This window comes from Polypterus senegalus, chromosome 4, assembly GCF_016835505.1.
Source record: "Polypterus senegalus isolate Bchr_013 chromosome 4, ASM1683550v1, whole genome shotgun sequence".
Lineage (NCBI taxonomy): Eukaryota > Metazoa > Chordata > Cladistia > Polypteriformes > Polypteridae > Polypterus > Polypterus senegalus.
The window spans coordinates 139,943,019-139,960,460 of NC_053157.1; positions in this window are offsets into that span (position 1 = coordinate 139,943,019).

Genomic DNA, 17,442 nt, shown 5'->3' on the forward strand with positions numbered 1-17,442 from the left:
TTCTTCATTTGTGACTAATAGTAAGACCAGAGTGAGTCACGTGATTGTGAGAAGCTATCCCTTCCCCCCGTAAAACATCTTCAATCACGTTCACGCTGTCAGTGAGAAGTAATTTTGGAAACGAGGGACCGGAAAGTCGGCCTGTGGCGGTGAGGTCACGTGTTGGAGAGTGGATTTGGGGTATTGCCTATTGGCTTGTTTAGTATAACGGAGTTTAGCTTGTATATCGAATATAGTACAGTTTCCTATTGTCGCTATTATGGTATTGTGGCCGTAACACCAACAGTTGGAAAAAAGTCATTCATTTATTCGAGCAGAATTGTTCTAAAATAATAACAGTGCCTAAGCATTTATATGGAAAATTGTACTCCAAATTTTAAACAGCTGTATTTTCTGTAGAGCAGTGCTTCTCACATTCAATCCTGATGGCCTCCTGTGGTTGCAGTGTTTTTCCAACCAGTTCAAATTCTAACTAATTTCCTGCCATAATTGTGCAAGCTGTTATTTCACAATTTGTATGTTTCAGTGTTTATCCAAACATTACTAAACTAGGATTGCTAAATTTTAGTTGGTATTTAGTAAGCATTAATGCACACCATTTAGATGCAATCTTTGGGGAGAACTCCAAGCATGCTAAGTATGTGGTAGGCCTGGTATCTAACAACAATGACCAGGCTTACCTAAAGAAGTGGAGAGTCCATCACACTGGTGTCAGGGCAACTGCCTGCTCCTGAATGTCAGCAAGTTGATTGTGGAAGTTGGGAGAAAATAAGAGAGGCATTACCACTCATCAGTGTTAATAGCACTAAGGGAGAAAGGGTGGGTGGTTTCAGATACCGTGGTGTTCACATTACAAAGGACCTGACCTGATCCAAACATATCAACACCTTGGTAGATAAGGCACAACAAACGTCTTTACCACCTCAGATGCCACAGGCTGCCCTCCCAAATAGTAAAGAACTTCTACATATCCACCACTGAAAGTGTCCTGACTGGAAGTATTGGGTCCTGGTTTGGGAACAACACACAGCAAGACTACAAGGCTCTGCAGAGAGCTGAACACATCACTGGGTGTGCTCTCCTTAACTTCCAGGACACCTATACCATGAGATGTTGGGTTTAAAATTGGATTTTATCATGGATTTTAAAATTGTCATCTTCATCCTCATCTGAATTTCATTTTACTTTTCCAGCCATCTGAGCAGTGACCTCTTTGCTGTGTTGAGGTCATAAAAAAATACCACTGCCTGAAGACCAAGGAAGAGCTTTTTCCACAGTTCTTCTGCATCTTGAATTGCAAAAGTGTCTAGAACTACATGATGCCCTATAATTATTAGCTCTCCTACATCAAATTATTTAAATTATGTATTTACTTGTTATTTATCATTTATTTGTAATTATATTAATGATTTTTATTGATATTTATTAAGTCATGTATTATTGTTATTATCCTTTGTATTCCTTTTAGATGCACGTCATTGGAATTTAGCAACTAAACATTTCACTACTTATTGTACTGTATGTGTAACTTGAATGTGACAATAAAAAAACTTGATTTTATTTGATTCAGAAAATATTTAGACCCCTTAACTTTCTGCACACTTTATTGTGTTGTAGATTTAATTTCAGATGGGCAAATTTACAATTTTCACCCATTAATTTACACTCAATAACCCATAATGACAAAGTGAAAATATGGTATATTTTCAGAAAGGTTTGTAAATTTATTAAAATCAAAAAACTGAAATCTCTTATACTTATAAGTCACACAATTTAATGTTTTTATTTTGGATTTTAAAATTATCCTCTGAATTTCATTCCACTTTTCTAAGTGGTCTGGTTGTTTAAGCTGTTATCCACCTTCATTAAAGGATCAGTGTCTGTGTGCATGCCCGGCTGCTATGTCTCTGTTGTTTGAAAAGATGGTGCATCACAAATATATTTAGTAATAAAATGCATTGTATTTGTTTTTCCAACAGATGGCACATCACAAACATTAACACTGTTTTTACAAATACCATACCAAATGGCATTTAACAAAGATGTACGCTTTGCATGCTGCACTGCAAATGTTAATGGTAAGGTCTAGGTTGGTTATTTAGGTTTCAACTCGTTTTAGACTGGTAGCACAGCTAGTTTACTAGTAAATTCACTTGTGGTTCTCACAATGAAGTCATGTAACTGCAGTTTTTCAGTATTCAGTGTTATTTGTCCTTGTGTTTGCTCTGACACTTGTTAATTGTCATTATATTAAGGGTGCAAATTCTACAGCAAATATGTATGTTAATCAGAAAATAAGAAGCAAAATTAAGCATTGATGGCAAAAACACATGCACTTCTATATTTCTTCTAACTGCAAATCTGATACTAAGATGATTTTCTGAATGCAAAAAGAAGAAAAAAAATACAATTAAACAAAGATATCAATTAGTGGTAAATAACTCACTGATTGTGAAACTGGCTAGAAAAACCTGCAGCCCCATGGGGCCACCAGGAATGAACTTGAAAAGTATTGCTGTAAATCCCCTCCTTTTTAATCAAAGACCATTGTGTGACAAAATACAACAATATACTTTAATAAAATCTTTTAGAAGGTTGCAGGGATTCTAGACAGAAATAAGTTACAGATGCATTTCTCTAGAAACATTATTGCCTCCGGAGTCCCACAAATGTGCGTTTGATTGCTATGTATAATATAGTGTTTGCTTGTTTTTTCAACACAGCTTTGTTTTTTAAGCAACTGACTTGAACTGAAATTTGTTACACACCTACTCCTCAGCATAAGGTCAGGTTTTTAACCTATAACTTTGGGCTTTGCCCCCCCTTCAAGGATGGCTCCGATTTAGAGCAAGTGACAGGGAATTATACAGCATGATCTATCAACAGAAAAACAACTCCATGCAGGTTGCGATGGAAGTGTGATAATTAACATACTTACTTTTTAGCCAAAAAAATCTAAGTTTGAATCCAAACTATTTGCTGTTTCTTTATTCAATAGTTTATTTCACTATTTTGTTGTGGTCTGAAGCTGCATGGGGGGTGGGGGTAGTGTCATATTGTTTCAAGAGTTGTTCAGTACAGTTTGTGGTTTTTATCATAATAGCTCACAATTACACCATCTTTACAATCTGCCCAACCGTGTTTCTTTGTCATAGTGTATATGCATACGTAAGATTTTTGACATATAAGTTTCTGCTTAGCCTGTGGGGCAGCTTGATGTTGAAGCAAGTAGTCATAACACCACAGGTAACTCAGATCTCATACTAAAATTTATTAAAAATGCTGTACAGCAAAGATTAATCAACACAATCATTTAAACAATATAACATGAGTGTTGAAAAAGACAAAAAACTTCAACATATAAATGATACTCAATTGATAAACCATACAGAAGAAGATGGCATAGTATGAAATTACTATGAATTATTAATGAAGCGTTCAACACAAACATTTGTGAAATTTCTTTGCAAGAATTGAGTTGAAGTGACGTTAACATATACGCTTTTACGTTATGTAGTGCTTGAGATCCATACACATACATGCACATGACGTTGCAGAGGTGACCGTGATACTAAATCAGAGGCGAATGCCAATGTCCACTTATAACACAATAAAAAATATTTATAGTTTAGTATAATATAGTATTTATTTATTGACAGCAAGTCGCATCATACATTGAATAAGATCAAACACAGTTGCGTAATGTGCGACAGGAGCTTCCACCTGCAGCTGAAGTCACTTCAGTAGTCAGAGCACATGCAGTTCGTGAGCATGCCTATGTCGATCAAACACAGGAAGCTCTGAAGTCTACTTGTTATTTTACACTGTAGGACAATATGTAAATAAATCAAGGTAAATAACATTCGATCTGGCTTTTACAAAGTATATAAGTAACATATAAATGTTTTTATGTAAGGACCATCATAAAAAATAATCACAAACTGGGCTTTGCATGATACCTTGGTGGTATTTTGTGACACAGCAAGGCTCGAACTCGTGACCTTTTGATTATGAGTCAGTAGTTCTTACCGCTGTACTACCAAAGTAGTACACTAATCTGATTTCTTTTTCTTTGGTTATATTCTTGAATAAAAGCACACTTGTTTTGTTATACTTGTACCTTTTGTGAAAGTGCTTATTTGATATTTGGACTTCAGTCTTCACACATTATACACTTCATGTAAAAATTTTGTCATTAGTACTAAAACATGAAAAAAGTTTGTCTTTTAGGTATGTCATGCTACACTTACATACAGTAGATCTTTGTAGACCGAACACATGAAATTCATGTGTTCCAAATATATATATATATATATATATATATATATATATATATATATATATATATATATATATATATATAATTTACACTATACAGCTCCCAGTACATGACTTTCAAATAATCAAGGCATGAGTTGGGAGCACTTTTTGCCATTTCTTCGGAGGTGGGGTGATGGGATAGTAGGCTGCTTGCGCTTATCGACAAATTTATAAGACAAAAGACACTGACGGAGAGATGCGAACGGATTTAAGGTGGGCCAGGTTTACGAGTTTTTTCGTAGGCTTTGGTAATTCTAGTGATAGGTAATACAAGCATTGCATATTCCCCATCGTAATAACGTAATACATTCAAAGGTCTTACATACCATCTTCAGTGTCTCTGTTGCTGTCTTTTTTTTGTCATATTTACAACAGAATGCAAAGAATTTTTTATTTTTAACATCTTTCTTCCCTCAACTCACAACACAGTGAAACCAAACATTTTCTTACCGTGATGATTTCTTGCACTGCCACCTTGTGGAATCCTCCAGATTTACTTAACGTGCCCAAGTATAGTCAGTACACTACTTGTGTAGCTGCAGCATCCTCAAGCTCACATGTGACATAGCATTAAGTATATCCTCGGCCTTAATTTGCCTGATGTAAGTGAGTGTGTACTGTGTTGAACTGTTACATTGTTTTGGTGTTTGGGGCATTGAAAAGTTGAGGAAATGGACTTTGAGTCTTTGAGACTTTGATCTTGAGTAGTAGTTTATTCATCTGTTAAAATTAAATGACTTACTTCTGTTGTCATTTAACAGGATTACAACCAGCATCCAACCACCCCACCCAAGACAGCTTAGCTTAGACAGCTATTTAGCAAGAAATATAATAAAAGAGAGAGAAAAAGAGTCAATAGGTAAACTAGCACACACACCATGCAGGAGCACAAGGCGAAGAAAGCAACAAAAAAAAAAGAAATTACAATGAGGAAAGGTGGACAGGAAAAACTGCCACATGGAGCAACCCCAAACCAGCTCTTTACTAACTGAACAGCATGAATCCTGTTGCAGATTTTAGAGCCAGAATAGTTGTTGACCTAGGAGGCAGAAAGTTCAAGATTGTAAAATGAATTGCTTCCAGATTGCAGCAGAGACAAGGGCAGATATTTCCAGCAAGAGGCTAGATGTTTACTTCAGAAACAACAATGTTTCAGATGTTTGTTTTGTTATCTGCACCTCACAAAGTTTGTCATTGTTTGTCATTGTCAGACTTACAGTAACTCTCTGGATGTACTCTTTTGGCACCTAAGCTGCATTCATGCCAAAAAAAATCTGTACATTATCTCCTATTATGACAGCTATGTCAAACTCTTGTGCTGTCAGTTTCTGAGAGCAGCCACATCTGGCATGTACATGCAGTACATACAATTTTCCTCCATGAATGTGGAAGATTACATCTGAATGGTGATGCATTTTCGCCTGCCATCATTTTATTGCTAAGCATGAAGCATATTGGCTGGAGCTATCACTAATTAATATCATAAGAAATTATCAATATTACAACATTACAAAGTAAGCATTTGTTAGATATTTCAAGTACTGTATTTCAGGAGAGATTAAGACAAAACAACAACTTCAGTTTGTGAGTAGCCACTGATAATTTAGCAGTGCAACAGTCCAGGAGAATGCTGATGTACTTAATTGGTTATGTTACTACAGAAAAGGAGTTTATTATGTAAGCATTTTTCAATTAAGAGTTTTGTGCTATTAGAATTTCCTTTGCAACGGCCTTCATGTTATTAGATTGAGTTGTCTGTGTACTATATTTATCTGAAGCTCCAAATGCCCTGGAGTCTGTATTTGTTATAACCATGGTCATTACAGTTTATCTCTAAAATATTCAAGCAGATATTAACTCACAGTTCAAGGTGGCCTGTCTGGTAAATATTGTGCTCAAGAATTTCTGTATTCATTCTTGCACCACATTTGATTAGTTCAGAGGTTTTCAGCCATGCTCCTTGGGTATTGCTGTGATTTCTGGCCTTTTTTTCAGGTAGGTAATTTATCAATGACACACTGCTTTAATTAATTGCACGCCTGGGTACTTCAGTGGCTTATTTTTGTTCATACTGAAAAGAGGAAATACATCCCAGCTCTTTGTGCAAGTTCCTATTTAATTTTTTTTACTTCTCATAAAAAATATTTTTATATATATCACATTATATTATTATTTGTTTTTCTTAAACTGCATTCCTCCTCATTATGTTGCTTACAGAATACTGTTTCTTGTTAATAATACGCATATTTAGATAATAGAAGAAGTGTTGTCTTTTCTCCATGGTGTGACTGAAATGTATGCAAATAACCATTAAATGAAACTCTGCAATGTGCACTTTAATAACATCTAAATTGTTTGATTTGTAATTTTAAACTGTGGATCAGAGGAGGAAAATCAAGAAAAAATGTGTCTTTGTCCCAAACAATATGGAGGGAAATGTATATGCAAACTTTAACCGGAATTAAATCAGGCAATGTGATATCCAATCAAACCTTCTAAATCCTCATGACTGTAAGCATTGAATTTTGGGCCCAACAAAATAATGTTTAAACAAATTAACACTCTGAATTGGCACATACGATGCCTTACACTTTGAATTGACACATTATAAAATGCCTTAAAGGGTGAACTAAAGAAAAGCTGCAATCCCAAGGGAAAAAAAGTATTAAGTTCTATGGTTATTTTTCCCCAGAGCAAGCCGGAACATCCAAGTTAATAATGAATTTCATGTCACAACTGGGTACCTCAGGTTGCATCTTGCCTGTTAACTGTTTTAAACGATAGCTTCAAAAGTAGGTATACATAAATATAATCTTTTAACATATTTAATCCATGCAACAAATTCTTGATTGGACATATGCTACAATTAAACCTATTTACAACTATTTCATTTCATAAACCATCGTTTTTGGTTATTTTTGGAACATGCTTTATTTTAAGGAACAATGTAAACATTAAGCATTGAAGGGTGGAGTGGTGGCTCTGAGGCTAAGGATCTGCACTGGTATCCCAAAGGTTGCTGGTTTGAATCCCCGTCACTGCCAAAAGAGATCCTACTCTGCTGGGCCCTTGAGCAAGACCCTTAACCTTCAATTGCTCCAGAGGCACTGTACAATGGCTGACCCCCAAGGGGTATGCGAAAACTAACAAATTCCTAATACAAGAAATTGTATAAGGTGAAATAAAGAACTAAATAAATAAACAGTGTATTTCCTTTTATACCAGGGGCATCATTTATAAAACTTTATGTGGCTTTGAGCATGAAAATATGCACCAAATTAAAAACAATCTGATTTATAAAAGTTGGAGTACACATATTTCTATGCAGTTTACCTTTTAAAAATCACAATCACCTTGTAAATGTGTGTTCATTAATGCACCTAGAATGCATATCCATATTTGGAATAGGCTAAGCAACTTAATACATATTGTGGTCCTTTCATGTATGTGCACCCCTATCATACGAAAACTGGATATAACACCTCATTGGTCGGTTAATGGCTTTCAATACTGTGGGCATGAGAGAGTGAAATCTGGCTGAGATATTCCTGACCTGCTGGCCAATTCCCTTAGAAGTGACAACAGGTAACCATTATAAACTGAGCAAAAAAGTTTTTGGTGTAAATACACAGCATAGATCCTCTCAAAATGGAACCAAAATACAGACTGTACATCATATTCATCACTTCTGAGATGTAATGTGTTTGTCACATCAATGCATATCATAATAATAGCTGGATGATCTGTATTATTATGTGTGTGAGTTGCCATTTAGCTGGTTTGGCAGCACTTTCCTACATGATCAAGCATGTTTTCATTTTCCAATTTCTCCAAAATGTTGCATATGCAGGGGTCAGAGTTGCCATAAATATACGCATTTTCCCCTGTCAGGTTTTCTTTCATAAAACCCAATGTTCGCATGGTAAGTTGCATATGCACGTTTCACAATACTTATTTAGACAAGAAAGTGAGCTCTTTTTCAACTGGAGTGACAATCTGATGGAATTAGAAACAGCTGAAGCCCTAACTTGCACAGCTCTAAATTTATTGAATGGAACTGTCCTACTTTTTAGGACAAGATGACTTACAGATGCAGCTTTCCTTAACTTGAATTACTTTATATGTTGTTACCATCTAGGAAAGTTGCAGCACCCCAGAACCCAAACACAATGTCACAGATATGTCACAGTATAATAGAAAAGATTTATTTTCACCAAATACCTTGCACAAAGGCTTTAAAAGTGATATATACCAAATACAATAAAATTCTTCTCCCTCTTTTTTCACCTTCACTTTTCCCAAATGAGCTTTGTCCATCCTCCACACCCAGCTCTGGCTTGCCTGGATGAGGTCGAGAAGCCTGTTTTATGTTGGACCCGGGAGTACTTCCAGTTCTAACCCAAGGAGGCTGCCCCTAAGTGTATTGGGTGAAGGAATATTTATTAGCGCTTATCTCCTCCAGTCCTTCCATTGTACTGGTCTCCCAGTGGGGTAAGGATCCTTGTTCAATCCCAGTCGGGATGTCAGTCCATGTGTGCCGTCCATGTCATGAAATATACACCTTCTGAGCACCCTTTTTAAAATTATTTCTTCGGTTTCTCTTTCTCTGTATTTTAATTTTTTGGTTCCTATCCTAGTTAAATTCTCACCACCTATTGCGCTGTGGTACATTATGCAACTGTTCTCTTTTAGTAGTATATTCCTGGTCATCCTGCAAGTTGTACTCATGTGTGAATATATAAAACATATCAGTATTTTTCTCACTCCCTACTATATCTCTCACAAAGCCAAACAGAGTGATAACCATGTGTTCCTGAGCAATACAGTAAAACTATCATTCAATTATTAACTGCAAATATTGGATTTTTTTACAGCTGATCATTTTCTGCTTTGGCTAATAACTACTAGAATATGTAGCAAGTTTTTTTTTGTTTTAATAATAAAAATAAGAAAGAAATAAAGGATATTTGAAATACAAATTGGGTTAATGTCACTTTTTTGCCATGGTAACACTTCATGGTTACCAAGTAACAGTTGAGTGAAAAATAATAAATTGAATGCTGTAATAACTATAATTTATATAATTTGTTAAATGATGTTGCTTTATGTCAAACAGACTTGTTTTATTTTAGCTGTACAAGTAAATTTGAACTTGTTGGATATTACATAAGAATAGAACTCACAGTTCTGTGTTTCTTTTCATTTTAATTGTATACCATTTTTAAACTGTTAAGGTAGAATGTATTTGCTGAATTGCCGAACTTTCCAGGAAAGGCAGATCCATTAGGTGTAGGGCCCTAAAACTCTGGAATAATGCATTTTCCAATAGCATAGCACTCACTGGCTAGAACTGCCTCTGAGGCTGCCAATAATGTCTTTTTGTGAATTGTAGAAGTAGTTTTCATTACTAAATCTTTCCTATTCTTTTTCCCTTGTCAGTATCTAATTGGATCCAGTTATCTTTTGTGATCATAAAACAGGGCCTTAAAGTGTCGTTGTGAATGATGGACCTATTGTCAGATCTTTGTGAGACTCTGTCAGAATGAACTAGGTTTGTCTTTACTGTGGGGTATTGTAGAGTACCTGGCAAGGGGCTGTACTGACTGCTATATTCTAAGAGAGCTAAAATTTCAAACTGCAATTTCTGATGCTTTTTGAAACTCATGAGATATAACATAATGCTTTGTATGTCTGAAGTATTCTGAGTTTTTACTTAATCATATTATGTTTGTAATTAGTGTATAGAACCCTGTGTTTATATGTGTAAATACACTTTGTAATAATAAAGTATTGTATATAAGGGTGGGGCAGTGGTGCAGTGGTTAGTGCTACTACTTTACAACTCATCCTAGAGGCTACATATTCTCCCTGCTTTCTGTGTGCTTTTTTCCTCCCACAATGCAAAGTGCTAAAATCAAGTTGATTACTATTTCATAACTGGCCCAATATGAATAAAGGTTCCCTTGTGTGTATGTCCTGTGATAAACTGGTGCCCTGCTCACAGATATTCCTGACTTTCCACAAAATGCTCCACACCAACCTACTCTGAACTGGATTAAGTGGATTCAAAAATGGATCAATATGATGGCTGGATGACTGCATATTACAGAGGCAAGGAGGTGCAGTGTTAGTGTTGTTCCATCACAATTTTAGAAAAATAGACATGAATCCCAGCCTGGCCACTGTATGTGTTGAGAATTCACATTCTCCTCATGTCTGCGTCTTTTATGTTTTCTAGATTCTAGATTTCCTTTCACATATCAATATGGTGCATATTAAGCTGAGTAGCAAATCAGAACTGTCACATGAGTGAAGGAATGTGCTCTGTTATGGGACTGGTAGCCAGTTCAGTCATAGTTCTTGTCTTGTTCTTGATGCTGCTGGGTTTGGCTTCTCCCTTCTGTTATTCAAAATCAATTGAGGATGTACTGTATATACATCTCTGTATATACATGTACACTCACCTAAAGGATTATTAGGAACACCTGTTCAATTTCTCATTAATGCAATTATCTAATCAACCAATTACATTGCAGTTGCTTCAATGCATTTAGGGGTGTGGTCCTGGTCAAGACAATCTCCTGAACTCCAAACTGAATGTCAGAATGGGAAAGAAAGGTGATTTAAGCAATTTTGAGCGTGGCATGGTTGTTGGTGCCAGACGGGCCGGTCTGAGTATTTCACGAGGTGAGTGTATATATACTGCATGATAGCTGTTGCGTTCAGTTCTATGTCAACGTTTTGTGATTTTGCTGCATTTTCTTTTGTTAATTTTAACTCATTACTATTATTAATAATGTATAGTACATTTAGCTTATTTATAAGAAATAATTTTTTGTAAAGCACACACTTGCATGGTATTGTGTATTAATCATGAAATATGTTCAATTACATTTCCTTTCTTCATTCTAAAACTCCCACAACCACTTGTCTTCTAATTAGTGTGTAATAGTTACATGGTGCTTGAAGAAATTAAGATTAACTAACACTTGTGTTGCAGGTTACGATATCTGACTCACTTAGTCAACTGCACTAATTATCTTGCTTAACATTTGAAAAAGAATAGATAATCAAGACCTTTCATCTTACAGTATTTGCTTTATGAAAGGGATGTCATTTCCAATAAAGCACAGCAAAAATGTACTAACAAGGAAATTCGAGGACTCCAGAGAATAATTACAAACAGTTAAAAAGTATTTGTATACATAAGTAGTATATAATGGAGCAGGATTCAATATCTTATGCTTTTCAATCTTTTTCTCCACCATTGTAGTTTCTTTCGAAAATTCATACTTTCATGTGAATTCTGTCACGTATTTTATATATAAAGACATTTACTACATCCCAATTATGCTAGTCTCTAATTTAACTATAAAAATCAATTCATCCATCCATTTTTAAGCTATTTATTTCAATTTTAAGGTGATGGAGAGCAGGAACCTATCTGTATAGCATCAGGCACAAATCTACCATGGATAGGGTGCCAGACTTCTATTCTCACATTGAGACAATTTAGGGTTATCATTCAATCTAACATGATGTTTTTAAATTGTGGAGGGAAAGAGGAATCAGGAAGCAATCAAAGAGAAAAAGATACATGTTCCATAAAGAAATATTTCTACCAAGAGCTGCTGAATGTCAACAATGCTATTCTGTACCACCACATCAGCCTAGTTCTAAAAATATAGTTGTAAATGGGAAGATATTCATAGAATACATACATTAAACAGTCACTACACAGAGGTTATCAACATTGTTTTTTTGAAGGCCACAGAGACTGGAATATTGGATTTGTTCATCTGTTACTTAAGTGGCTATGTCTACATTTAAATTTAAATTCTTGCTTGTTGAGGCTTCTTGTTTCCTGGTTTCACAGTCTGTAGATTTAGAAATAGTTGCAAGAATATTGTAATGTGAGATAAAATTCTATAATTATAATTTTAAGCTAAATGTGTATGTCTTTTAATTTGTTTCATAAGCCTTTTTCTTTACTTCTTTTGAAATACTTACAGTAATTGCATTGAAAACAATCAGTTTCTGGCATGCAGAGGCACTTGTGGTAAGTCATACTTCATAGCAGCAACTAACATGGCATCCTAGATATGTGTCAACTCTTTTCATGCACGCACTACCACAATTATTGTGTTAGATTTAAAGCAACTTTCTTTTATTACACACCTACAACAATGCAGATGCAGGCTACTTTTCACAGTTTAGTAATTATAGGAAAGTGACTTTACATTAGATTTATTAAAGAAATGAGAAGTCCAGATATTCAAAGATTTCATTTAAAGGTGTGAAAAACTACAGACACTGGCTTTTTCCATGAAACCCTTGACATTCTCACTTTGCATCATACAGCATTTGAGAAGAAGGATTTTGGTTTGTTTATGGCTGTTTCATTATAGTCAGAAAATGTTGTTAAATTTGGTCTGAACTATGTTAGTTGGTAGAGTCACCTGCAAAGCTTAGTTCGGCTTCTATATTTAACTCTAAAAATAGTAGCTACTAGATATTCTGTTTCTGTGTTTATATTCAAGAACTGAGAAAACAGTGAAAGGTATCTTATTTGGAACTATAATGTTGTTTTATTTTTCTGTAACTGCAATGAGCTATGCCTTTCAACCATTGTTTATGGAACTGTTATTGAAAGAAAGTTAATCAGTCTGCCTGAGTTGGGCATAGCAATTTATTGTATTACGGTTTTATGGGTTCTGTTTAATGTCTGACCATTCATATTGATAAATGATATATTAGTTATAGAAAATTGAAAGAAAGTCTCTCAGACATGGACTTTGCCAGCTGTGGAATGCAGAATGTTTGTAGTATAAAAAGTTGATCCTAATTCTCCGTATACTGCAAAAGATGAACTGTTTTCTTCTTAAACAACAAAAGATACAAGAATATCACATAAAACATGCAACAAAAGAGAGTGGTTACATTCATGGCTTATTGAAAACTGTGTGAATCATATAAAATCATCATCTTTCTCTATTTATCAGCCCATTATCTATCTATCCATGATCAACATATTAATAATGTGCAAGACCAGTGGCTGAAGTGGAAAAAAAACTTGTGGTACTCCATGTTGCTTCCACGTCTTCATTCTCCTACTACATTGTTGTCCTCCTTGGATGTTTAAAAGCTTGTTGAAAGGACAGAAGAATAAAATGACAATTTTCCTACTTTGTCATTTCTGGAATATGCTGTGTTTGAATCTCTGGAATCTCTGAAAGAATTTTTTTTCTCATTCTGAGTTTGTGAGATATGTTTTTTCAGTTGCTGAAATATTTTTTATTGCCATTGCTACTGAGTTTCATATTCTCTGGAATATATTTTTAATGATGTCTTTTTCTAGATATTATAAATTTTTATTCTTATTCTGGGGTGCCATTTTGTGATGTGTTTGTCGCTACCATTTTGTGACAATTTTACATGCGTCATGGTCATATTATTTACAGTTGCTATGTCTGTTTCCCAACATGTAATGAATTGACTCAATATTTATGTTTGGGATATAGACACCAAATTACTTGATTTTTCTTGCAATTTATTAAACAAGAAAAATAAACATTTCTAGCTATGATTGGGACATTTTCTTAACATTATTTTTGACTTTGACTTTGGTTTTGTGTTTTTAACTTAATGATCAGTTCTTTGTTCATTCTGGTACTACCGAGCCTATCTTATTAACAGATCATGATTTGCAGCCTGCTCCTTTTGTGTCCTTCATCCCCTGGTCCTTCCTAGCTCAATATTTTTCCTTGCAAACTATTTTTCCACTCAATGTACATAACAGGTGTGTTTTAACCATCTGCCCAATTTTTGAAATAAATTCCATGTGTTCCCACACATTAGGTTCACAGACAAAGTAGGGAGGATATCACAGCAAACTAAGTTGTTAATTTCCTTGCAATTTTCAGATTGATGCAGGAATTGTATTAACCTTACATCTGTTGGTAAAGAAAGATTCACTGATCTTGACTTTGCTAACAATGCTTTGATCTTCGTGGAGTCAATAGAGGCTCTGATCAGGGCTCTCGAGAGACTGAGCGAGGAGTCCGAGTGTCTGGGCTTGCAAGTGTCCTGGATAAAAAACAAGATCCAGGCCTTTATGGACCTTTTGGGCACAGCCATCAGCGGTGTGTCTATCTGCAGAATATCGACCTTGTCAAGAGATTTACTTACCTCAACAGGTGGTGATGCTTCCTATGATTGGGAGAGCATGTGGGGGTCATGAGGTTGCTGGAAAGGGGTGTGTGGCACTCCTCATATCTTTGCAAAAGGATGAAGGACCAAGTCTTTAGAGTCCTGGTGCTTCCTGTTTTTCTATATGGCTGCAAGACATGGATGCTATCCAGTGACCTGAGATGAAGACTGGACTCCTTCGGTCCTGTGTCTCTACGGAGAATCCTTGGGTACCGCTGGTTTGACTTTGTGTCAAATGAGCAGTTGCTCGCTAAGTCCCGATTGAGGTACATTACCTGCATTGTGAGGAGCATCAGTTACTTCACTACGGCCTTGTGGTGCGATTCCTCGAAGGTGATCCAGCTTGCAGGATCCTCATTGTTGAGGACTCGAGCAGCTGGACCAGGCCAAGGGGACACCCATGTAACACCTGGCTGCAGTAGATAGATGGTCATTTACAATCGGTGGGACTGGACTGTGTGTCTGCCCTGGGGGGTTGCCAACCATGGGTACCAGCGCATGCTTTCCAACCTGGCTTGACCTGACTATCACTCCTGGAAAAGAAGAACTTTGAAGTAATGTTATAAGTGAAGGAACCATTATGCATAATTAATTGAAAATTAATTAATTTTCAAATACCAAAAAGTTTAGTGTTGCAATATGATAATGTCTCACAATAGAGGTCATTCTGTACTATGATGCAAAGATGCAGTGTAATAATCTCACTAATGCAATAACTGCAGCCACAAATCCCCAGACCAGTAAACCTACGTTGACTAGGAGACTAGGTAAACTTCTCATAGTGACATAGTTTTCTGCAGCTGTGGGTTAGCAGCATTAACCACTGTACCACCATGCAGACATTTAACATTTCTCTTTTTTTTGTGTTATGACCTTTGTTAGTCAAAGTGATGCATATCTAACTCTGTTGGTATTGAAGCTGGCACTACATGAACATCATGTACAGTATAAGTAAAACCTTGTATGGGGAAATGTTCCCTAGATAATCATAAACATGTAGCTCTCACCAGTGAGTGGCATACAGCGTGCCTTCAAGACAGCATATTTGCCATTCTGCCATAAGTTGGTTGTATTTTTGTACAAATGCCATATCACCTTTGTGCTCTAGGACTTAACTATAGTAGCGTCTTTGTTGGCTGTCTGGAACAGTTCTTTCTTTTTCACTAATCTAGATTTCAAACTTGACCTGTACAACCTATACAAAATATACAGTTGCTGAGTTGGTAATGGTAGTTTAAACATAAGAGATAAATGGAAAGTGGTAAAGTCAATGATTCCATCATTATCCAAGTATTCATCAAGCACCAGTTTCTCTACTGACTTTTCAGGAGCTAAGGATCACATGTAAAGAGTAATCTGAAATAGTTGCTTGGGATGCAGTATTAAATAGTCTAAATAAAGCAAATGATTTACTTCTACAACAGCTTTGAGTGGTGTAATGACATACAGATTTCAATCACTGCTTGACCGCTTAAGCATTTTAAGACTGTGGAATTAAACAAATGCTGAAAGTTTTCTCCGAAACCGGCAAAATTAGAAAATAAATACTTGCCATCTGTTTGGAATTAGAAAGTCTTGCTAAGCCATCTTGTGCCAGTTTGGTTTTAAGATGGCAGAAGTCTCTGTGACATTGCAAGGATAAAGTCAAACTCTTGATATAATTGCAATTTATTATTTTTCTCCTTGTTATTTTAGGTGTGCACATTAACATTGTGCCTTATGACACACCAACTGAGCATTTGTTTAGTATTGCTGAAGAGTTTCTGGATTTTATGTTTAACTGATGCTCATCTAATGCCTAGGATATAAAATAACTTGATGCAGTTGGAGTGCATTGACCTTCACTTTCATTTCCTTAATTATAAAATGTGGGATATGAGTCCACAGTGCTCACAGTTTTACCTGGCAATACAAATTCTTGTTGATTAACAATTATTTAAAGAAAAAGTCAAGACATCATTTGTGATTACCCAAACTATGTACTTCAGGTTTAGCTGAAATATTACCTGTTCCATTTGCTTATTCCCCAAAACTCTAATTCTACTAACTCTCACACACTGTGGTATTCAAAATGAGTTGTCATCATTCCTTACCTTAACTGGTAAGAGAATATGTGTATACATAGTACTGTATGTGTGTGTGTTTGCAATGTATGAAATATAGCACAATGGTAAAACTGAAAAGGGATTTGAGGTATATTCTTATGACTCAGCCATGAGTCTAACTTGAGTCACAATTTTAATAACCTACTTGATTTTGGGATGAACCTGTGGCTTACAACATGTTCTGGCTAACTATTTTACTCTATAGCTAAGCACAGACATCAAACAAGTCTGTGGAATGAAGATGATGACTCTTCGATGTGAATCAAAACTCTAATGGTAATGAACAATTTAGTTACATCTGCAGAGTTAATACATTTGTTTTACTGTTATACTCAATTCTTTGAGTTTAGTTTTTGGGTTTTTCAAAGCAGAATCTTATCTTGTATACTTCCAGAACAGTACATTTGGATCTTTCCTCAGTGGCTCTAAATGGCTGTTATTTACAGTTAAGAAGCATGATTCAAGGTAAACTAATGGATTTGAAAAATATTACAAATACTACAAATAGCAAAATAAAATTATTAGCATGCATAAGTGTAATTACACATAAAGTATTATATTATTGTGATTCAGCCTGTTTCAAAGTACTGGTCCAGTAAAAAGAGACACCACACCAGCCACAATACTTTAGTTGTAACTTTTTCCTTGTAGTACATCTATATACGTAAATGCTAAAAAGTATAGATTTATTGCTGTTTGCCCAATTACACTTAAACAGTTCAAGAAACTGTTTTTTGAAATCTTTATAATCTGAAATAATTTATAATGCAGATTAATTAAGTTAACTTATAAAATAAATATACACTGT